Below are 24,965 nucleotides of genomic sequence, written 5' to 3' on the forward strand. Positions count from 1 at the left end.
GTTTGGTTCTGTCTCTGTTCTCTGTTGAGCTGTTGAGGCAAATGAGATGGGGGTAGAGCAAAAGGTGACTGAGATGCCTGTAAGAACGTGTCCCAGGGGGGCGGGGGGCTTGGAGGAAGGGCATCAGCTGGATTATTGGCCAAAAGAGGGAGGTGCCTACAGACCTGATAAGGTGGAGACTGGCCACACAAACAAGAATAAATGAGTACCGCGTGAAAGTGAAGGGATTGTACCTCATTAAAGGGAAAGACTGTAGCCTGTTTCCATGATGAAGATTGTTTTATTGGATTTCCTTGTGTTTCCTCAGTCAGTTTCTGGCTGCATTCCATATGGCTGAATAATACCTGATGCTACTTAGGTGGTCTCCAACTCCATAAGGTAATATGGAAATATAGCATTCACCCCTCTTCAGATTGCATTGACCAAGTTTGAAGCACTCAACTTGGACTCAGAGCATGACTTCAATCACAGTAACCTGTGACTTGTGGTTTGAATTGGATTTGTGAATTTGGAAGGACTCAGATTTAGAGGTTGTTTCATTACATGCGCCAGCAGAACGCGCAAGTACTGCGTTCGGCTGCGTATGTATGTCGATGTCCTTCTTTGTTTAAGCCTGTAGCCCAATCAGGGACCAGCATTTCTGGCAACGTCATCATTAACAACCAATGAGGGACCAGCATTCCTGGTGATGCCAGTGGTGAGCGCAGTCAGCGCACCTCATGGCGCACAATAGGCCATACATGGCCAACTTTTGCACAAGACGCAAGTTGGCACCTCGACAGAGTGTAGTTCTAGTTTGTACTTAAACTTAGACTTTTTAACTGTTATAGTGCCAGTTTTATAAATTAATTAACAATGCAAATACACAATTCCATGTGATGTCAATACTATTCCTAGGACTAACCAGTAGGGAACAGACCAATCAATAGGGAACAGCAGTGACAGGATCACAAGTGTGTGGGGAAATCAGGGAAGTGGCATTTCGACTAAATTGGGCAGAAGGAAAATAATTGGCACACAAAAATGCAGTGCATTGTGAAGACCAGAGTGCTATAGCCTAATTCACTTTCTGGAATTGGTTTCGCCAGTCACACACAAGTTATAATGTCACAAAGACTTTGGACTGTCAAGTGGGTGGGTGACTTGGACTAGCCTAGTAAGCAAGCATACAACTGACTTTATTTAACCGCTTGAATCCTGGTGTCCTTATCCATGCGGTGAAAACGCATTGTGAGCTTGTAGATCGGCTATTTTCTGTGAAAGAATTTGGTGTAGGGGAAAGGGATTCCTGGGGGTCCTGGGTCAATATATATGGGGTCTAAGTGGTTAAATTACTTGATTACAACACTCACACAACATGTTTTGTTGTTTAGGAGGTGGTGGGGTTGGGGGGTAGCTGGGAACTCTGCATGGGTAGGACAATTCACAATCATTTGCCCAGGTGCAGTGATGTAAAGTAAAGTACATTTACACAAGTAGTAGCCTACTGTACTTGTACAAAAGTAAAATTTTGATTTTATTTTTTTTTACTTTTACTTCTACTCCGCTACATCTCAGTCAAACAGGCTATTATATTTTTCCTCCACTATATAATTATTTTACAACTTTAGTCACTAGTAACTTTGTATAGATTTGATTATTATTAGTCCTACAAAACATAGGCCTACATTACCCACTTCAGCCCCATTTTGGCCATTTGCAAGCTTGTAGATCTGCAACAGATCGACTTTTCTTTTCTGCATAGTGGGCTACTGTGTTCTATCTGTCTGTCATTCAATGTTGTATGAGTTTAAAAAAAAATCACACCCGTGTGAAGTGGAGCTGTGTGTGTGTGTGTGTGTGTGTGTGTGTGTGTGTGTGTGTGTGTGTGTGTGTGTGTGTGTGTGTGTGTGTGTGTGTGTGTGTGTGGATCATGTGTACCGATTTTTGTGACATTTGAAGAAAATATGTAGGAAAAGGAGCAAAAAGTGTGTTTTGGAGAAAATTCAAGATGGCGGAAAATCTATCATGGCGCAAATGGGCGTGGCCTATATGGGGAGATGCGTCATGGCCCAAGGAATCCAGGGAAAAAATATTTTTAATTTTCCGACCTACGGTTCAAGAGTTACAGGCCAAAACGTAAAGTGGGGTGTTATGGCGCCACCATGCGGCCAAATGACACAATTATTTTTTATTTAATCCTTGAAATCATTATGAACCTCCTCTCCAAGTCTTGAAACTCTAGCCCCTATGGTTTGCGAGAGACAAATAATTGAATGTGAGTTTTTGCGATTCCCATTATAAGTCAATGGGGAAAATTAATTCACTAATAAATTAATATCAATTAAACTATAGAACCTTTCTCTTAGAAAAGTAATAGCCCACGATTCCCGAGTAAGCCGGTCGATTTGACATATGGCGCGAGTGTGTGGTGGCAAAACTGTGGGACTAGTGGCGTGCCGAAGTTTAGGAAGTTCAGGCTACATACAGACAGACACACACACACACACACACACACACACAGACACACAGACCCACACAGCCACGTATAGGGAGCCTGTGCTTCACACAGCTCCAAAAAAGGATCTCAATGTAAATAAGCCTTGGTTTTCCTGAGCGTATCCTTTTGACCTTGTACCAGTGAACTGTACTGTCATGAAACTGTACCTTTTCCTATGCAAAATTCTAATAGATACTTCAATCAATCAATCAATCAATCAATCAATCAATCAATCAATTAATGCTATTTTCAAAATATTTTGAAACATTTTTAAAACTTGAAAAGGGCATACTGCATAATAAGTACTTTTACTTTTGTACATTAAGTATATTTTGATACCAATACGTTTGTACTTTTAGATGTTGAATTCCAGACATTCACTTGTAACCATATTTCTACATTGCAGTATTGATACTTTTACATAAGTATTAATAGGCCTACATCATTTTTGAGTAGGCTACCTTTTTCACTAGGTGTGTAGACTGTTCCTCATGCGTGTGTATTTAATTACCTAGGCATATCAGACATAATGTATGTCCTGGATCTGTGTGACAGAAAGCAATTGAAAGCACAAAGTCAGACAGTGCTGCTTGCCAAAGAAAGTCTCTTTCCAGATGCAACTGGAAATGAGCGCCTGAACAAGGCTGCTCTCTCTGCTCAGCAGAACTCCTGCTGGAAAGTATGCACCTCTCTGTTTGCTCAAGTCATTTCTCCCCACCTGAATGGACAGGCCCCAGAAAAGAGTGAACGATGTAGCCTACTGTAAACCGTTGTTGGAGAGAGTGGATGTTGGGATTGTCAAGCTCATTGAGTGGAAGAAAAATATCTTAATGAATAGGCTATTTTTCTGTTCTTAAAAAGGGGGTAAAATTGCATCAGTGGGAAGTTTCCCATTAGAATGAATGTCATGCAGTGCAGAAAATAGCAACAGGCGTAACGAGGACCTAAAGAGATTAAAACATTTACAACGGGGGTTTCTGAAACATTATTTGGGGGGGTTTTAACCGGGTGGTTGTTATGCGTGTTTTGGAAATATAGCTCAAAGACTGCAACATTATTAGTGTTGCTGAAGGTTAATGTTAACATTAACCTCCAGAAGGAACCACTGTGGGGCGACATTTGATAATGTTTTCTCCTCATAACAGACCAGGGGTGGCGCTGTTTCCCCACTAACTGCCCTCTGTAGTCGGAACAGTCTGAATGTTCGATGACACGGCGGTGTGGTGGCAGTAGGACACACAGCTCGTCCCACAGCGATCATCAATCCATTCCTCACCATCGTTTGTCACGTTGGCTATGTTTTTCTACTCGAAAAGATAACGCCGCTGGTCTTTCATCGTCTGGAGTGTAACTTCGAGGCGACGATAGTCATGTTGGGCGCCACGTCCCCGCGGATATAAGGCGACAACGACCGAGGCAAGAAACTAACACATCGAAACAACAAAGCATTCCTTTTTTTCCCTCCTCCTCCACGGTCGGTGGAAAGACGGCATCCGGCCTGAAAAGAGGCTCCGAGGTCGGGGACCCGGGTCGGAACAACGTACACCGTCTCTGGTGAGTGGAAACGGTCTAGAATGAGTGTGGGGTGCTTTAACGTAACAGCAGAAAAACAAGTGGACGGGGGAGCAGCCCGGCTACTAGTTGAAGCTCCGTTGACACAACAAACACGGTTATCGCCGCTGCATTGTCACAAAATGGGGTAACAATGTAGCAATGTTTACTCCACACTGCACCGAGCACTGTGCGTGAATGCAGGCATTTGTGTGTGTGTGTGTGTGTGTGTGTGTGTGTGTGTGTGTGTGTGTGTGTGTGTGTGTGTGTGTGTGTGTGTGTGTGTGTGTGTGTGTGTGTGTGTGTGTGTGTGTGTGTGTGTGTGTGTGCGTGCGTGTGTCTGTGTGTGTGTGTGTGTGTGTGTGTGTGTGTGTGTGTTTGCACGCGCAGTGGTGGTGTAAAGTAACGAGTACATTTACTTAAGTACAATTCGGAGGTATTTGTACTTTATTTGAGTATTTCCAATTTTCAGTACTTTTACTTCCACTACAAAAAATAAAAAACTTTAGTTAGTTACTTTGCAGATATAAATAATATTACAAAACACACATTAAGCATAGCACTTTAACACTTTAGCCCTATGCCTATTTTATACCTAGGCTATTTGAAAATATCAGATCTACAAGCCCACAACCGGTAGATCTGCTGTTTTCAAACATTTTGTGCTTATACTTTTGGTACTTAAAAGTAGGCCTTCTCTTGTTTTACACCAATAGGCCTACTTTTGTACTTTTACTTGAGTAGCCTACATTTTGAATTCCAGACTTGCTTGTAACAGAGTATTTCTATATCGCAGTATTGATACTTTTACGTAAGTAAAACATTGTAGTGCTTTTTCCACCACTGGTGTGTGATACTGTGTGGTTGGTATTCACTTTGGGCTTGTCCCGCTTGCCAAAGAATGGTTCCTGTTTATAAATAAACATGTAGCTAAACACCAACCGCCTGCAAGCTGATTTGCTCTAATTTAAATGTCAACATAGAGCACGGTTATGCAAACTTTTTCATGTTCAGAATGTTCTTAACGGACCTTCACTTTCATATGCCACGGAGGGGAGCGTGTCGATATTTCGACGTATCATTTGTCCGACGGCACGCCACTTCGACGCGCCGATAGTTCGACTTAGGGATCGCGAGATTTCGGCGCCGCTGTTTCGACGGCACCCTTTTTCGAAAAAAAGTATGCCAATGTTTCGACACGACAACTGTCCGACACGACAACAGTTCGACAAGACGGCACGGTATTGCGACAAGGCAGCACGGTATTTCGACAATGAAAAAACAAGTCTCTCAGCGACGCGCTCCCCCCGACAGACTCATGGTGCCAACGCTCCAGCCTCCAGTAGGAGCGAGCAACCCGGTTGTAGGTCGCTAAATGATCTCGCCCTCTCTCCGCTCCTAACCCAGCCTTCCCCTCCCCCGACCCTTCTATCGTTTCTAGGCTATTTGTTGTTCTGCCTATCTACATAGGCCTACTGTGTTTTATCCGTCCGTCCGTCCGTCCGTCCGTCCGTCCGTCTGTCTCTGTCTCTCTCCCTCTCTTTCTTTCTCTCTCGTCTCTCTCTCTCCCTCCCTCACTCACTCACTCACACATACGCACAGACAAACCACAATTTTCTGTGGAGACCGCACACACACACACACACACACACACACACACACACACACACACACACACACACACACACACACACACACACACACACACCAAACGCTCTGAAAGTAGCCTATATAATCAATGCCAAATTGGGAATTATTTTGTAAAAAGGCTATGAACATGAACTGTAGGCAGGGGTGCTGTGGCAAATTGTGGGGGAGTGGGTCTCCATTTAGAAGCCCCGTGGATTTATTAGCTGGAGTACTAGTGATCGCCGATTAGGCCTATAATAACCTCTTTAATATGCTCCAGACTGTCCCGACAGAACTTATCACAGGGTGTTCGCGCATCCTCTGTCTGTCTGTCTGTCTGTCTGTCTGTCTGTCTGTCTGTCTGTCTGTCTGTCTCTCGCTTTCTCTCTCTCTCCTCTCTCTCTCTCTCTCTCTCGCTCTCTCTCTCTCTCTCTGTGTGCGCGGTGGCACATGCTTAAAAGAACAGATCTGCAAGCTTAGCTAACATCCTGTATATCCGACGGTGTTGATAGCTTGTAAATCTGTTATTTTTGCGCATGTAACCTTGTACTTGTTTAAAAAAAACTCCATGCTCTGCAGCTTTCTATTGGACACAGACCGGCAGGTTCAGATTTGCATTATAGGCCTATTATGCCCACAGCTAGGGAGGAGAGTATATTTTACGTTTATATGGGGCTAGTACATTTTGCACCCATATTACTGTCATGTCTTAATAATATGTTGCTTTTAACAAGTAAGCTAAGTGATTGGTGGAGCCTGCTGCGCACTGACTGTGGCCATTCATTAGGCTACTCTTAAACAGGGCCGTGCTGTCCATACAGGCAAAATAGGCAGCCCCACACAGGCTGGGGGCCTCATGAGATTATTATAATTGTTTTAACCAACATGGGCATGGGCCCCCGTTGAGCTGTTGAACAGAGAACAGTTGAAGTGAGGGTTAACATGAAACAATTGCTTTGGACATATTAGCTCATTAGAATCTGAAAAGAGCTTGGCTCTCAAAGGTGCAGACCAGATAACAATGGCCCTAATCACCCAAGCAGTTCCTTCATGTGTGTTCTGTGATGTCACATACATCTTTAAAGTGATCCCTGACTAGTAAGCCATGTAGGCCTTAATATGTTATAATAACCCTCTTTAAAGTGATCCCTGACTAATACGACAAATATGCCTTAATACATTATAATTGTCCTCTATAACTACAATGTATAATTAAAAACACCTCAATTATTGTATTTCTTCTAGAAATAGCTAATCTTTCACTCAATAGGGGAAATGCCCGTCGCAAGTTGATGATGTCATAAATGTCAAGTGTGATCTATCCCTATGGAATTTATGGCATGCATGTGAAAATAAAAACAAACTTAATACTTCCTATGGTTAATATGAGCATCAAATCAATATTTCAAATGTGTTTGTGTTTTGTTTTTTTGCACATGCATGCCATAAAAATGACACCTGACATTTATGACATCATCAACTTGCGACAGGCATTTCCCCTACTGAGTGAAAGATTAGCTATTTCTAGAAGAAATAAAATATTTAAGGTGTTTTTAATTTTACATTGTAGTTATAGAGGACAATTATAATGTATTAAGACATATTTGTCGTATTAGTCAGGGATCACTTTAACCAAAATATACCATTTAAAACACTTACAATATATTCCTTTGAGAGAAAAAAAGTTATATTTTCAACCCATGGGGGGAGCCATTGCACTGTTCGTCGCATGTAGTGATGACGGTCGTAGAAGATACATTTTGTCTGGACGGGCCAATTTAAAATGGCGGTGTAAACACGTTTTAGATGTTGAATTAAACACTTTACTAACCCGGCGAAACATCCTACTTGATTGAACAGAACAGAAAAGCACCACACTACTAACTACAGTTAATCTGAGCTTCAAGACAATGTTTTAAATATTGTAAAGAGAACGTTCTTTTGACGTTCCATATTAACCTTATGGGCCCGACCAGCCAAAATGTATCTTCTACGTCATCACTGCATGCGACGAACAGTGCAATGGCTCCCCCCATGGGTTGAAAATATAACTTTTTTTCTCTCAAAGAAATATATTGTAAGTGTTTTAAATGGTATATTTTGGTTAAAGAGGGTTATTATAACATACTAGAAGCTCGGCCGCCCCGAAGGGCGGCCGAGCGTCTAGTCGGCGCCCTGGCCAACTCGGGAACAATGTAAATAGGGGATGAATGCCCCGCCCTTTAATGCAAACCCCATTATACCTGTTGTCATAAGATCTGTTTTGACCATCTGTTTGCGTGTGTCCATTTATGCCCATGGCTTGTGAGATGCGTCGGTTATCTCCATATATAGAGATTCAACACGTGCAAAGTACAGGAGTGATGTCAGAATGAGTCAGCAGAAGTGATGTCAGAATGCCCATATGCCCATATATGGAGATCTCTGTATCTGTGTCCCCTTTATGCCCATATACGGAGATTGCGTCCATTTTATGTCACAATGAGTCAGCGCTTGCGCCGATACATCCATTTATGCCCATATATGGAGATGTGCGGCCGAGCGTCTAGTCGCTGCCCTAGCCAACTCGGGAACAATGTAAATATGCCCATATATGGAGATCTCTGTAGGACCCGTTATGCCCATATATGGAGATGCGCGGCCAAGCGTCTAGTCGGCGCCCTAGCCAACTCGGGAACAATGTAAATATGCCCATATAAGGAGATCTCTGCAGGACCCGTTTTGACCATCTGTTTGCCTGTTTGTCTTTGAGTCAGCAGAAGTGATGTCAGAATGCCCATATGCCCATATATGGAGATCTCTGTATCTGTGTCCCCTTTATGCCCATATACGGAGATTGCGTCCATTGTATGTCACAATGAGTCAGCGCTTGCGCCGATACGTCCATTTATGCCCATATATGGAGATGGGCGGCCGAGCGTCTAGTCGGCGCCCTGGCCAACTCGGGAACAATGTAAATATGCCCGTGTTGTCATAGGAGTGTGGGGTCATGTGGTGTACGTGATGTCAGAGCCTTTTATGAAGTGATGTCACAATGACATGATTTCCTCCGGAACAGCCTGATGTCAACAATCAGCTCCGCATAAGGAGATTCCGAACGTTTTGCGCCGTTTCGGAAAAAACGTGCGTCGGGTCGGGTCGAGGCCCGGCACTGCACTCCGCGCCACGGCAGAGAACGTGCGTGCCGAATCTGAAGCCGGTGGGACGAACGGTTCTCGAGATACGTGGATTACAGACACACACGCAGACACGCAGAGACTTCTCGCATTTATAGATAGATTAAGGCCTACATGGCTTACTTGTCAGGGATCACTTTAAGAGGCAGGGGCGTGCAGAGACATTTTGAAGGGGGGGTGCTCAAGTGAAAAAAAAGGGCACCTTGTGGAACCATCGACTACCTAGTAGTTGCATTGCAGGGGTGGGGGGGGGGGATTTGAATGATGTCAAGTGGCCGGCACTTACACATACATTACATGAGTTAACAGGTTCAGACAATGGTCTATTGATATGCATACATGCCCTGCTGTGACATATCTAATAGGTATTGATATGCATGTATAAATTCATTGAATAACCGATTAACCATTTAATCTACTATAGTCCCTGAAAATCGCAGGCCCCCCCTGCAAGTGAAAATCGCAGGGCCCCCCTTTTGCAAATGATGGAGTTCTATCTGTCCGTCATTCAAGGTTGTATGTGTAAATAAGCCGAAAAGCTTACTAGGATCTCCTTTTAGTTGACCTTGGCTTGTACCAGTGAACTGTACTGTCATGAAACTGTACTTTTAATAGTCTTCAATCAATCAATCAATCAATCTATCTGGAAGAAGTTGCACGTGAACTCTGCAGCCGCACAGAGGCACTCCAACAAGACCACTCTGACAAGCTAAATGCTGGGTGCAGTAAATGTATTTGTCTGCATAAAGGCAATAATTGAAGTAGCTATGAATTGAAATATAATTAACAGGCTGCCTGTGGACACACATCCATTTACATGTATTTATTGTGAGACAAAGGTTGAGAACCACTGCAAAACAGGCACTTAAAAGTTATTCTTGTTCTTATTATCATTAAGGTAGTTAGTTATTTGTAGGTAATAACTCTGATATTCCCATTATGTTATCTTGTAGCTATAAAAATTCATGTGAGAGTGAAGCACAATTGCTTTTTCTTATTTTGTTTATATGGAATTATTTTTGAAAAAAATGCTAGTTTGCATTAAACTCGTGATTTATTTTTCTCATATCTTAATTATTTGAAAATATTTTCAAATAATTAAAAACAAAAGTTTAGGAAACCAAATGTAAACAGGCATTTACTTGCGACTCCTAGAAATTGGTCCGCAACCCACACATGGGTCCCGACCCAGGGGCCTCAAACTGGGGTTTGCCTGGGTCCTCCTAGGCCCTAAGCACGGCCCTGCTTATCCCGTAAAGATTACTTTATCCCACGTCCTCAGGTAATGGAGAGAGAGAGAGAGAGAGAGAGAGAGAGAGAGATTACTTTATCCCACGTCCTCAGGTAATGGAGAGAGAGAGAGAGAGAGAGAGAGAGAGAGAGAGAGAGAGAGAGAGAGAGAGAGAGAGAGAGAGAGAAGAAAGACGAGAAAGAACAAAACACTATAGGGTCGGGGGAGGTAAGGCTGGGTTAGGAGCGGTGAGCGTGTGTGTGAGAGAGACTTTTTTTTTTCGAAATACGTGCAGCCTTGTCGAAAGACCGTGCCGGCCAGTCGAAAGACCGTGCCGCCCTGTCGAAAGACCGGCGTCAGTTTTTTCGAAAAACCGTGCCGTCGAAACAGCGGAGCCGAAATCTCGCGATCCCTAAGTCGAACTATCGGCGCGTCGAAGTTGCGTGCTGTCGAACATTTGGGACGTCGAAAAAGCGAGATTTCCCCCCACGGAGTAGTAGACCCGCCCCCATTTCAATGTTTTGATTATGAAATGAAAATAATGTTTGGTTTAAACAAAACATTGCGTTGTTTAGATGTCGTTGTTGTCCGTGACCATGAGAAATAGTCATGGAGGCAATATTAAAATAATAGTGTCATTCATATTTTTGTTTTTGTTTTGTTTTTGTTTTTTTGTTCCGGAATAATTTTAAGTGATTGGAAAATGGTGAAATAGGATACTTTGGCAGGGGACCCCTAGCCTGGTTCCAGCCCATAGACCTGCCCACTCTCAGATTCTGAAATCAGGCTAGGGACCCCCTGGAACCCCCAAGGAACCCTGGGGCCAGGACGTCCCTGGAACCCCTTTGAAAACCACTGGATAGAGATGATGGTGGCGTTGCAGCAGAAACCCGTCAGAGTAAAAGTAGCTTTGATAGCTTTCTATGTATAAGACTACAACATCATTTTCACATGTTCACAAGTAGGTCTACAACTGTTTGAAAAGAAGGGCTTGTGCTGTGCATGTATCAACTTGCATGGCTGATAACCTGCCCAGGATTTTACTGACCCATTTTTAAGATGTTTCCCTTATTTCCTGTTCCCATTATTCAAAACATGGCAGTGCCAAGCTCATGATACATCATCCTTGAGAATGAGGCCATTTAATCCATTGCTTGACCCCCCTGTGGGACCATGTGGAGCATGTTTGAGGAGTGCTGGTATTTGTAATTTCAAGGAATCTCAAGGGGTAGCCTTCATGGAATTCCTGCTCTCTGCAAAGTGACTGGAGTTAACGTGTGTGTGTGTGTGTGTGTGTGTGTGTGTGTGTGTGTGTGTGTGTGTGTGTGTGTGTGTGTGTGTGTGTGTGTGTGTGTGTGTGTGTGTGTGTGTGTGTGTGTGTGTGTGTGTGTGTGTGTGTGTGTGTGTGTGTGTGTGTGTGTGTGTGTGTGTGTGTGTGTGTGTGTGTGTGAGAGAGAGAAACAGTGTTTTGGGTATAGGATATACATTGTTCTGGAGAAGTGAGCCAGATGATGCCAGTTTTTGGGTCCGTTGCCAATCCCACTTTAGGAGAGAGTCCTAGACCACTACTAATGTTTTGACCTACATTTTGTCAAAAAGATTTTCTAGTCAATTTGAAAAAACAAAACAAAAATAACAACAAATAAACACAAATAACTATAAAGAATTGCCAATCTACAAGCTCAAAATGCATTGCAATGCAAATTGTTGTGAGCATATTTTGAAAAATCTTCGCCTAAAATGATTGGGACATGTCGACTGCATAATTACAGAACAGTGGCCGTCAAGAGTAAAATAATGGCGGATATATTAGTTGGGATGTAGCGTTGTTCAGTCTGAAGAAGAGTATCATTGACGAGGAGAAAGAAGACGATTGTGTATGAAATTCTGAGTTCTCTTTAGCAGGGCTTGACATTAAGGCTTGTCCTGTTGTCCGGGACAAGTAATAAATCCTTCCGGACAAGCTGTAGCCTACTTGTCCGGGGCATCCGCTGGCCTACCGGTCCAGGCGCATACCACTTAGGCATTGCCACATAGGCATGGATGCCTGGCCGCGTCGCCGGTTCGATTCTACTGTCTACAGTCTACTGTCCTATCAATAAAGGCATAAAAGCCCAAAAACAAATCTAAAAAAACAAACAAAGGAAAGTACTTGTCCATTAAGCAAGTGGCTCTTGGTTTAACCTTTTCTGTATGCAGACTATGGACTGGCGATAGTATGGAGTGGAGGGAGCAAGGGGGGTCGTTAGCAGCATGTCTCATTTTTATGTGACTTTTGGGAAATGTACTTGTCCAAAGGACAAGTGCCTCAAAAAGTTAATGTCAAGCCCTGCCCTTTAGTCTATGAATATAGCCTGTAGCTTATGGTGGCTCACTCACTGACAACATCATTGATGTTGTCATGTTATAATAGCCACAATCTTACTGCGTTAATTCAGGGGCCCGGCTAGCAAGATATACAATTAGCCTGTAAACATATCTTGCTCTGTTTATAGCAGGGTGAGTCGTAGTCGAGTGGTTGGGAGGCGAGGTGACTTTCTCTCATTTCCTGTGTGGAAGTTAACAGTTTGCTTGATGTGACATTGTTTGAGGAAATACATTAAGCAGCTTGAGGTGTCGTCGTTGTACCTGGCAAGGGGTGAGGGGATGGTTGGTGGTACTGTGGTAGTGCCTGCTGGTGTGTGCTGGTTTGACGTTGGATGGTTCCCTTGGTGAGGACCTTGGGGATGGTGGTAGCAGGGAAACATGACACGCCGTGAAACAGCTGTAGCCACGCGGCAGTGATCCCCATGAGGGCCAGTGCAGATCATATTTGTGTGTGTGTGTGTGTGTGTGTGTGTGTGTGTGTGTGTGTGTGTGTGTGTGTGTGTGTGTGTGTGTGTGTGTGTGTGTGTGTGTGTGTGTGTGTGTGTGTGTGTGTGTGTGTGTGTGTGTGTGTGTGTGTGTGTGTGTGTGTGTGTGTGTGTGTGTGTGTGTGTGTGCATACTTAAGAATAGATTCGTTTTTTTGTGTAGAACAAACATAGACACATACACAGGATAGTACCACACTCAGTGAGAGGCTTACCTATATAAAGTCACTTTTCCATCGCATGGCACTGGCTCAACTCGTCTCTACTTGTCTTTTTGGCTGTCCTTATATGCAAAAAGTACCTGACAACTTATTCTTCACCTAAAATGTTAACAAAATCTTTTTTTTTTTTTTACATGGATAATTTACAGACAGCACTAGCGTTTAAATTAAGTATTATTTATTACGCTCCTATGCAGGAGTTTGGACGTCGCTATGACGACCAGCTACCTTGACAACCAGTTACTTTGGGGGGGTACTATCTGAAGTGGAGTTAGTTGAGCTATTTTCATGTACTGGAAAAGCGGCATATAAACCGTTAATGATTCCTGTCTGAAAATTCTGGTATTTTAGCAGCTATAGCAATGAGAACACAGGATAGGTAGTACAGGAAAGAAGTGCATGTGAACAACAGAGTTGCTTGCCAACTACAAGATCAACAAGTGAGTTGCTTGCGACACAATCATGCGATGGAGTATACAGTCTATACCACGGTTTCCCAAACAGTGGGTCGGGACCCATTTGTGGGTCACAGACCAAATTCTATGGGTCACAACAAAAAAAATCCATTTTATTTTCCTATTACAAATAATCCTTTTATACAATGTGGCTATTTCCACGCCCAGATGGTAGGTATTTGTTTGTAAGGAGGCGTCATTGATTGGCTAGGTCCTAGCCAATGTATGTGAGCAGTCATTGCCGCTAGGACTGCTCACATACTTCCATAATCTTGGTGTCTGTACATCCCAAAGAAGACATTAAAGCCACGTTATAGTAATTATTAGCTCGCTAGCCCAAACTGCTATGTTTCACATGGAGTTTCCCATAGACGATGCTAACATGTTGTAACTGCTACCGCCGCACACAAATACACTACATGCTGCTATATACTCTCTCCTAACTTTCCCAATTTATACTCAGCGGTCGCGTTCATATTGCCGTATGTTTCGTGTCATCTACATCACAAAGAACATGTTATAGTTTTAAAATTACTAGAAACATTAGCTCCGCGACGCTCAGGAAGTACTAGTTAAAAACCGTTTTGTTTGTAACCCGTCCGGGCGGAAACAATGCTGCACCAAAATAGTTCAGTGTCTTGAATGACTTGGATCAGCGGGCGCGATCTCTAGACGTGAGCGTCGTGGAGCGCCGCAAACTTCTAGTAATATATGTTTTAAAAACAAATAAACAAACAAGTTTAAGAAATTCCATAAATTAGAAAAATTATTAAGAAGTAGTAAAAATAGCTGATCTACAAGCTCGTAGATCTGCTATTTTGCTGCTAGTCCATGGCAAACGTCTAATGTCTCTTTTGGGTTCGACCTGGAAAGTTTGGGAACCACTGGTCTATACAGTTGATCTATTACAGTGAATATTGTATCAAAGTATTTACATTAAAGTTTAATGTAAGAGTAAGGGCAATAATGCAATAATGAAAAACGTTTGTTATGTGTGAAGAATAAATGATCAGTGTAAATAGTGTGTATGTGTGCCTGTGTGAGTGTGTTCTGGGTTCATGCTGAAGCAGCAGGCCATGGGACAGCTGGCTGAAGGTTAATATGTCACCTCTCTCTGGGGAGCAGCTGCTATGTGACTATATCACAGTCACCACGCTCCTGTCTATACATAGAGCGTGAATACAAACTATTTCTCTTTCACTACTGTTAACACAAGGAATCTGGCACCAGCTTTTAATTCTATACCATGAATACAGTTGCCCTGGCCTGGACAACAAATGCAGGCGCTATGTAGCAAATTAAGCTACCCTCCACACCCCGAAACTCCCTCAGTCTGTAACTGGACGTGTCCCCTTTGCTGTCACCCAGCAGTCGTGCGGGGCCATCTGGTTATGAACCCGACCCGTTTGATTGAGTCATACAGTACAGGCTTATTACTCACTTGAAATGTCTGGATCATTTTCTCCTTTTAATGTCTGAAAGAAACAGGTGATGGACAAATACTGCCTACGTTACCCTCACACAGCATATTTCTTTAAAGCTTTCAGATGGCGTGTTTGTTCACTTCATAAGACTCCATCCAAAGTACTAGGCTATTTCTGTAATAGCATAGCTAGCCACATTAGAGATGCTCTAAAATAATTACTTGGTAATTATGAGCTTACCAGTTACATCAAAAAGATACAAAGTCCCATTTGTGGCTTGTTTATTAGTAAAATATGATTGCAAACCCTGTCTCAAAAGATTTTTGTAACTAATTAATCAGGCTGGATATACATGCTCACACAAATTATTGCGGCCTCTCTTAATTAATAACAATATTATTTCCCTTCTGAAATTCAAACATTCTCACCACCACTCAGGCCTTTGCAAATGTACATCCTGGTTTCTCAAGCCAATGCACTAACCTAGAGCCCTGTTGTAAAACACAGACTTTGACTAAAACAGAGGATGGATATTTTGCATGGTCCCTGACTGCGAGTGCTGTAAAGCCACAGAGTAGTGCTTGTGTTTGCTGTTAGATATGGGTACTAATACATCTGATAACCCAGGTTGCCACCCGGCCTCAGATAAGCGCTGTGGCCTGTTGCTCCTGTTGACAGCCAATAAAAGCCTTTCGGGAAAGATGAGGCCTGCTGGTGTGGAGAATGATCAGAGGCCTGTTGTTCTTGTTGTGAACTCTAACCAGGGCATCCCTATTTTTGCCATGTCACAAATTGTAATTTCCCACATAAAATTTAAAAGAATTTCAAAAAATGTTAGACATACAAGAAAGTATTTTGGGCACTTATACAGTGTACACTTTGTTGACCAGGGTCCCCCTGAGATATTTATTTTGGTGCCCTCCTTTTTATTCATGGACGTCAAATCTCTTCACCAAAAATAGCCAATCTACAAGCTCAATTTTGTCATTCACATCACAGAATGTGGATGCTCGGGTTCATGTGGTAAAGTGGATTTAACAGCCAAAGGCCTCCAGTAACGACAAGGCCTGCTGGTGAGGAATGATAAATATGGGTGAAGAGGAGATGCAGATGATAATCGCTGTTATCTGTGATGCTAATACCCGGCACACAAACAAAGACTAGGTACTGTTACTTCACTTCAGATCAGTTGAGCCCTCTCCTGGGTCATTATCTTCATAATGAACCTGTCTGTTTGTATAAAGAGACCCCACCGCCTTTAGGCTGCATAAGAGCACGTCCCTCCTGGTGTCTGCCTGTCCTGATAACATCAGACAGCATCCCTTGATCTCTCAGTTGTCTGTGCCAGAGACAAGTGTGTCCGTTTTGGCAGAGCGGTAATAATTCATGTCAGTCTTCTATCCCATGCGTGCACAGTGTTGTCATGTTTAGGATAAGCAGTGCTTATTGTTCTCATTCAGATGCGTGATTGGATTCCGGGTTGCAAGAGTGGAAGTGGTAACTTATTCCCCCATTGTAGTCCTTGTCACTTGCCTCCTGTACCGGTCTGGGGAGGGTAGCCAACCAGGGATGGGACGATGTAAAAATGTATGTCGTTTTTATTGTGACAAAAGAAATAGCGATTTTTTTTTATCGCGATAATCAAAATCCATTATCCTGGGGTGGAAGTTGGAACTGGAACATTTGTGGCTTTTACCAATTACAGAGGGTTTAAGTGGTACCAGATATGCATCTCGGCAAATAAAAGGTGAATTGATCCCAGTGCATGACGGAGGACGATATCACGATAAATTACATTTCCACTATATGATTATCGTGAATGTTTTTTATCACGATAAACGATAATAAGGGTATCGTCCCATCCCTATAGCCAACCACGTCTCTCCTCCGATACACACATGGAGATGCCAGGCAGCCGCTTCTTTTCACCTTACAGTGAGGAGTTTCACAGAGAGGTTCTGCTCCCTTCTGAACAAGCACCCTGCACCCCGGCCAACCTGTAGGAGTCAGTGGGTAGTGTAATGTCAGAACACCCTCCCTGGCCCCAGGCCCAGGCCCACCCAGATTGACAGCTTGCCCCACTGTATGAGATCCATGAAATTCCACCGGGCAGAGTTTCGTTGCGACTGCAGCATGGCAGCCACAGCTGATCACGGCCGCTCTAGAGTCTAGTAGATGATGCTTGTGATTCCATCGGATGCATTTCAGACGGTCCCAGAAGTGTCGAGCAGCCGAGCATGCATGCTCCGCTGCACCTGGTCTTATTTTTTCTGCATGCTGCTCATGGAAAACAGCCAAAAATCATATCGACATCATCCACGGAAAATAGCAGATGTACAGTTTCTAACATAAAATGCATCACTATGTGACACACTGTGAGCTTGTAGATCTGATATAACCCTAAATTAACTAAAACTAGTCCATACCCGTCCGGGGATATGAGCACCTAAAATAAGTTTGGGTTGTGCACTGTGCACAGTATTAGGGATGAGGCCGAATATTCGGCACCGAAAATTTTCGGCCGAAAATGGCTAAAAATGCATTTTCGGTTTTCGGCTGGATAGCTTTTAAAACCGAATAGTTGAGCACCGAATAGTGTGAAGGACAGGGTCAGGGGTCCTCAATAGGCGGACCGCAGTCCATGTCCGGACCGCGGCACATTTCTGAGAAATCTCCGCACAGTTGTATCTGACGATCGGACTGACTGTGTGTGATGTGTGTTTGTGTGTGCGTGGGTGGGTGTGTATGTGCTGATTGTGCTCATTCGCTCAAACACATACACAGGCTCACAAGACACACCCCTACGCCAATTTGCAAGCCCACAAAGCGTCGCGGGTGCAACGTGCTGTGGGCTTGTAGATCAAAGGTTTTCCTTCCCTCCGAGTCTCCGACGCAGTCTGCTCTCCATGCTGCTCCCCCCCTCCCCTCTCCTCTCCTCTCCACACACTCATGCCGCTCGCTGCCTTAAAAAAGTTGCTAAAACCTCTTGGAAACCATTGCTCCCACTGGATTAATAACTTAGAGATCTTCTACCTTTGGCTGTTCAATTGGAGAGGACAACAGCAACACATTAATATCCACGATGTAAGGCTCCAACTGCTTGCATTAGACGAGAAATGGTCGCGAAACTCGCGATGCGTGATCATGCGTCTTTAACAATGTGATGTGTCGTCGCATATTATTGCCAGCTATCCTAGGCTGTGTTAGGTTAATAACTATGACTCGTTGACCCTGATTTGACTGGTCATTTGACATAGTCAATCAGCACAGTCAGTCTGGCTTGTGCAGTACGTGTGTCAACTAACTGAATGTCAAGTAATCCTCTCCCCCTCACGCTAAGTTCCACTTTATTTTCCATTCTGAACGACAAGCCTAATATTGCATTTATGCTCTTTAGTTTCCAATAATTAAACTATAAGCCAGTGTTTTATTGCTACACAATAAATGTAAATAATGTAGCCTACTCTACATGCATAAATAATTATCCATTCATCCATCCATCCATCTTCAACCGCTTATCCAGCATCAGGTAGCAGGGGTAACAGTTCCAACTGAGATTTCCAAAGTTCCAAATAATAATAATAATAATTAAAATAAACAATTCTAATGATTATAATAAACATACATACATACAGTACATACTGTATAAATGTATCCGCCTTATTTCGCCTTCGCCTTTTTTTCGGACCTGGACCTGTTTCAAAAAAATATTTCTGGACCTTCAAGATTTGTATTTGAGGACCCCTGGGCCCTAGATCATTTTGCAACATACAGTATGTGCATTTGTTGTTGAAGGCCTGGCTGTTACAGCCCTTGTGTTTACAATAATATTTTGTTGTAGGCCTAGATCATTCTGCAGTTTTAAGCACCTTGTTCTGATGCACGTTTATCTCTGTAGGATACTACAGAAATAGTTGCACTATTTTGACTTTGTTTTATGCTAACATTGCAAAGAGAAAATATTTTATTTTGTTATGTGTGCATTCAAAAGTGAGAAATAAATGTTTTATGGAACCATATGGTGATTATTATTTAAGTTAGGGTTTGCCATAATCAGGTAGCTTTACAACAAAGGTACAGCAATGGTACAAACATTTATTATACAAAATAAATTATATACATGTATTATTCGGCTATTCGGTATTCGGTGGAATGTTTCCAGTATTCGGTATTCGGTTTCGGCCAAGAATTTTGCTTTCGGCCCATCCCTACACAGTATATCAGGGATGGAAAGTAACTTTGTACTGGCTGGGTACCTGGCTGCAACAGTTCCAACACACACGCACGTGTGTCCCGTCACCGCAGCGCGAACACACACACGCTCACGCGCACGTCCATTTGGTGCATATGGTTAATGGTCAATGCTTGAGTGCCAATTCAGATTAATTTCTCCAGCTACTGAGGAGAACTGGGCAAAGGACAGACAGACATCTCCTCATTTATATGTAGGATTGCCAATTTATTTACGACTCAAGGTCACGTGAGCTTTGGGGAAAAACAGTCAAATAATATCCGTTGATAGTGACAGTATATCATCAAAACCATCTCAGTTGGGCTCTAAAAAAGCGAGTGTGACTGCAGGGCGCACGTGTTACTACCAAGTCACAGGGAGAGCTTATACAGGGAAAGAGAAGAGCAGCCGGGCCTTGTCAGTCAAGCTGTTGTAACCATAGCAGCAGTGTTAATCAGCGTCAAGTCTTATTGTCACAGAGATCTGTGGCCGTGCGTCACTCATCGGCCCCCGGGCCTGCTGTTGGCCTCAGTTTCTGGCGAATTTGTCCTCTGTCGTCACCACACACGCACACACAGTTAACACTTAATTGATTTTTTTTTCTTTTTTTTTTAATTCAGAGGCTGCAATTAATTGCCTAAGAGAAGGATCAAATATATGTACTTTTAAACAAGGTAGACACGTTCTAGTGTTTTAGGAAATTTTTGGTCAATGAATCAAGTACAATATTCATTCAAATGTACGGTATAATAAAAGGACCATAGTCTGTAGAAACATTTTGAGTAATTCTAGATCTTTCAGGAATCGGATGTTATGGCTAACAACGTCAGAAACACTAAGTAAGTAATACTACGTTTAATACAGAATAGTTGCGACCGTCAGGTCGCAAGTTACTATAAAAACTTCCACCGGCTGTCTGTCAGTCCCTCCATCAGTCTGTACGTCACGTCACCGTCACGTCACACTTTTGGCCTTACTCTTATCTCTCTGATTTCTCACATGCCTCTCTTCTAGCGCCACCATGAGGTTGCTTTTTGCAGACAACATTAATGGACTGCTCCTACTGATTGGTTAACGGAAAACACTAACGGTTAATGGTGACCGATTAAAAAAGAAAACTGCATGTCACACCAAAAGCCCCAGACAGCAATGTCTGTGTAACATCACTTATGCAACTATAGGCGATGCGGTCACATATTTCTGTGTAAGCCCCGACACCAATGTCTATGTAAAGTAACATCCATATGTCCGCGACACACTGACAGAGACACAAGCTTGTTCATCAGGAAACAAACAGCGAAAAATGCTCTGATTGGATTTTCCTAAACAGACCCTGTCACCTGTCGAATTGAATCCCGTTTTAAAGAGAAAAGAAGAGCTTAAAACACATTAAATCAGCCGTCTTAGTTACACAGAGTAGGCTATACGAGAATAACAAAGCTCACAGAGGCGCAATGATCGCATCAGCAAACTCAAAACAAACACAAAGCTTCCTTGTAACGTGAATCTCAGACACTACGTTTCTTAGCCGATGTGTCAACCATTCCAAAAGTCATACGATTGGAAGTTATTGCGCTATACACAACAAACTCAGAGGAACGGAGAGGCAGGGGAAAAGGGTTGATCTACTTGAAGCGACGTGTGAAAGATAGGCAAGCCTCTCACTGCTGTTATACGCCGTCAGCGACAGCCGCGTTACATTACAGACGTGATTATGTCAATCCTATCGTTTCTTTGCAAAAAACACATTTCTTATAAAAAACCTTCGTATTCTTCTTCCTCCTCGTTATATTGTTGTTTTTAATATGTAAATATAGAACTTTATTATGGAAGAAAAACGGGTGCATTTCCCTTTTTTAAATGGGTAAAATAGCGCATTTTGAACACGTTTCCTTAACGTTTAACGGCTATGTGACGGATAAGGCCTGACGGTGACCGGTTAAGAAGATGTCTCCATTTGGCTATCCCTTGACCACACACATGACTTTGAAACAACTAAATACTATCCTAAAATAATTATGGTAAATTCCGTGCCACAAAAAAGGGAGTTTGAGAGGTTTAAGAAATACAGCCTTGAAAACAACAATGGCCGACATTCGGCTTCATTCGTTTCCATTCGGAAGCCCTCGTTTTTGCTGATGACGCTCTGGTGACTAGGCACCAGTCCACCAGTCGCTAGTCCGAACGGATGAGAGAAAAGGGATGCCTAATATACAGCACTGGGCACCCCGAGCACACTGGCAAATACAAACTATAAATACCTAAGTGCGCCTCCGGTAGCCATGGTGGACATTTTCGAACGCTTGGTAACTAGAAGCTCGATCTCTTTATACTAGAATCAGGTTTGCAAACCTGATTAAATATTGGGATTCTAGCAAAAATATATAAACACAGATAAGAGGGGAAGTTGTGTCATAGGACCTGTACTAGTGAGTGCAATATACTCAAAACAAGTATATTGCTATGTCTATTTGCCAAAGCTTCTTGACTTTATAATAATCATAGTTTAAGAACATAACAAGACAGAAAATAAGAAAGTAGGGCCTATTAGACAGTAGGTCTATTAGATACTCTTCAACAAAAGTATTCATGGCTTGCCTTGTAATCACTGGGCTAAATTTAGACAGAGCACGTTTATCAATTTATTTCGACACGTTTAATGTTGTGGTAGTTGTACTAACAGAAGTGGAGTTTATGTTTTGCTGCAACCAAATCGCCCTCGGGGACACACAAATAAATGAACTTGAATGTCTTCAATTCTAGTGACACAGATAACAAGTGTGAAAGGAAAGGTGAGAAGAGAACAGAAGGAGGGAAAGAGAGCAATTGACCTTATTCACACCGCAGCCATCTTGGATCACATGACCACATAGGGTGGCAGCCGGCATTACAAACCATTGTAAACAATGGAGCGATGGTCCCAAAATATGAGTTCTGTTTAAATGTGCAGATGACAACATCAACATCGCAAAATGATTCAAAAGAAGGGTACATCCACAATATTCATGATAGTTAAGTTGCAATGTTACTCTGTAGTCTGTACAAAGACTTGCTACAGTATCTGTGCAGACTAGTGCTTGCTCTGCCATCATCATATTAACTTACTGCATCGTGATTTTTGCATATTAATCAGGAACAATCTAACAACAAATAGTTAATATGATGGGCGGGACAATTGCTCCATTGTTTACAATGGTTTGTAATGAAGGCTGCCTCCTTACGTGGTCATGTGAGTGATCCAAGATGACCGCGGTGTGAACGAGGTCAATGGAAGAGGAAAGAACAGCCGACAGTGATGGGTTGTGTTGCACCTCACTGTTCAAGAGTCAAGTCAATGCTTCCTTAAGCCTCACCTGCCCCTCGGTATGGGGGAAGCATGCCTGATTGCTGCCTCACCTCGACCCAGCATGCCATGTTCTCCTTAGATTTTTTTTTTTTTCTTTTTCTTAATTTCTTTAATACAGGAAACTCGCTTTCTGCTTCACACAATGGTGGCCTTTATATAAGCCTCCCATAATGGAGCCAGCTCCTACACTCATGTCCTCATTGTCTGGGCCAGGGTGAGAAGGCTGCTCTTTAGAAAAAGCAAGGCTGAGCTCACCCTCGAGTCATGCCAACAATTGCACTTGTTCACTCTCTCTCTATCTCACTTTAGTTGTCTCCACCAGGCCGAAGGCATGGAGAGAGGGAGACTATGTTTTCGCCCCTGTCCGTCCGTGAGCTCATATTCCATCCTGATTGGCCAAGATTGGCTTCCAAAGTTTGCAGGATTGATCCGTTTTGAATAAAATGCCTGAAATCATGAACGCAGCGTGCGATTTTGGTTAAATTGAGCATGCACATTCCCAATAGGCAGAGGAAGAAATGGCACATTAAAATGTTCAAATCAGCCTCATGGTGGCGCTATAACAGGCCGATTCGGGGTTTAACCTATAACTCCACTGCTCAGTGTAAAATGTTTTATGCACACTCCCTAGAGGCCAAGGAAAAACCTTTACCCTGCATTTTTCATATCTGCATTTTATAGCGCCACCAGGTGACCGACTTATGTAAAACACATTTTTTCCTACTATTCCTTCAGATCAAAAATTACACAAATCACTACACAGTAACTCTATAGTATTAGTCATGTGATCAAGACAGATCTGTCCGATATTTCATATTCCATTCTAATTGGCAAACATTGGCTCCCAAAGTTTGCAGGATTGGTCCATTTTTAACAAAATGACCATGAAAATGATCATGAACGCAGATTGTGATTACAGAGAAATTCTGCACGCACATTCCTACTAGGTCAAGGAAAAAATGCCACTCTTTTCACACGTCATAGCACAAACACCAGGTTGACTTTTGCCAAAGTCATTTTTGGAACAAAATGCCTCAAATCATGCATGCAGTGTCACATTGACGTTAAAGGCTGAAGAAGACATGGCACCCTTCTCACATTGGCCTATTATAGCGCCACCAGGAGGCCACAATAACATACCTGACCTGGTAGAGACGTGTGCTCGGAAGAGCACTGCTTCTAGTTTAGTTTAGTTTTTGTGGGGAAAAAAGCATTTCATTCATTTGGTAAATCCTACAGTAATGTGAAATGTTTTCCAATTTCTCTATAAAATTATAATTCATAACAAAGTGAGACTAAACTAAACACAGAACACACTCAACAAAACACATTCTCCTTCTTAACCTCTAACATTCATTCATTTATTTCTAAATGGCAGTAGTGACAGGGGTTCACCAGGAGGCCTGCCTGTGTAGGTCCAACCCAAGAGACAACCCAAAACCAAAGCAAATGGAATGCTATTTGGAACTAAAGGAGAATATACATTAGCAGAATATCTGAGCACAGTAAACGACCCAAAACGTAGGAAATCCTTGTCTAGGTACAGACTCGGCGAACACAGCCTTGCATTAGAGAAAGGCCGCCACAGACAGACCCCGCTCCCAAGGGAAGATAGACTATGCACTCACTGCACACAAAATGTGGTAGAAACAGAGCTACACTTTCTAACCACCTGCCCACTATACCAAGACATCAGAGACAAATACTTCCCACAGATTACACACACTTCCCACAGATTACACACTTCCCACAGATTATACACAGATTACCGAAGTGAGTTTGAAAACATGACCAATGATGAAAAACTCCCATACTGGGAGAATACAACAATGCTGCTATTTGTTCCAAAAGCTTTATAACCTGTATATAAAATGTCACAATGCGACATAGCTCTGTTTACACAATGCTGTACCCCCTCCAACTGTATATATGTTCTCCATTTTCAACTGTTTTTATTTTATTTGTGACAGTTGCTTTGGCAATGTAAACGTATGTTTTCTCATGCCAAATTGCGTCCAGACTCCAGACTGATAAAATAATTACTTATAAGTAGGTAAGAGCCTTGCGTCTAATTTTCATGTTATTCACCATTTTGATGATGTTCTAGTGACAATCTGAATATATAGGTCCCTGGACCTTCCAGGGAGGGTGCTCTTGTGCGTCTTGCTGCATCACCCTTTCTTGTTGTTTTTATCGCTCTGACCTTTGGAGTTTGGACACTGCACTATTAGGGTGTGTTAGTAGTTTTTGAGTATTTCTGCTTGTGTTTGACATGATGGTGAGATACTTGTTGCACTAACTAGCATTGACTGTTATGGTCACTTTGATTTGGCTATTGATAGTTGTGCTTTAGGACACTTTATGTATATAT

At 42.7% G+C, this 24,965-nt stretch overlaps 1 protein-coding gene across 1 annotated transcript in view; it reads left to right on the forward strand.

Annotated features, from left to right (window-relative positions):
- Window positions 1-3,712: 3,712 nt before the first annotated feature.
- LOC308293958 (cyclin-dependent kinase 17-like) overlaps window positions 3,713-24,965 on the forward strand; it is a 44,809-nt gene continuing 23,556 nt past the window's right edge. Inside the window, exon 1 of the mRNA XM_080736637.1 lies at window positions 3,713-4,033. The gene's annotated coding sequence lies outside the window, so the exon portion shown is untranslated. The remainder of the gene's footprint in view (window positions 4,034-24,965) is intronic.

This window comes from Nannobrachium achirus (assembly GCF_963921795.1).
Source record: "Nannobrachium achirus genome assembly, chromosome: 11".
NCBI classification, from domain to species: Eukaryota; Metazoa; Chordata; class Actinopteri; order Myctophiformes; family Myctophidae; genus Nannobrachium; species Nannobrachium achirus.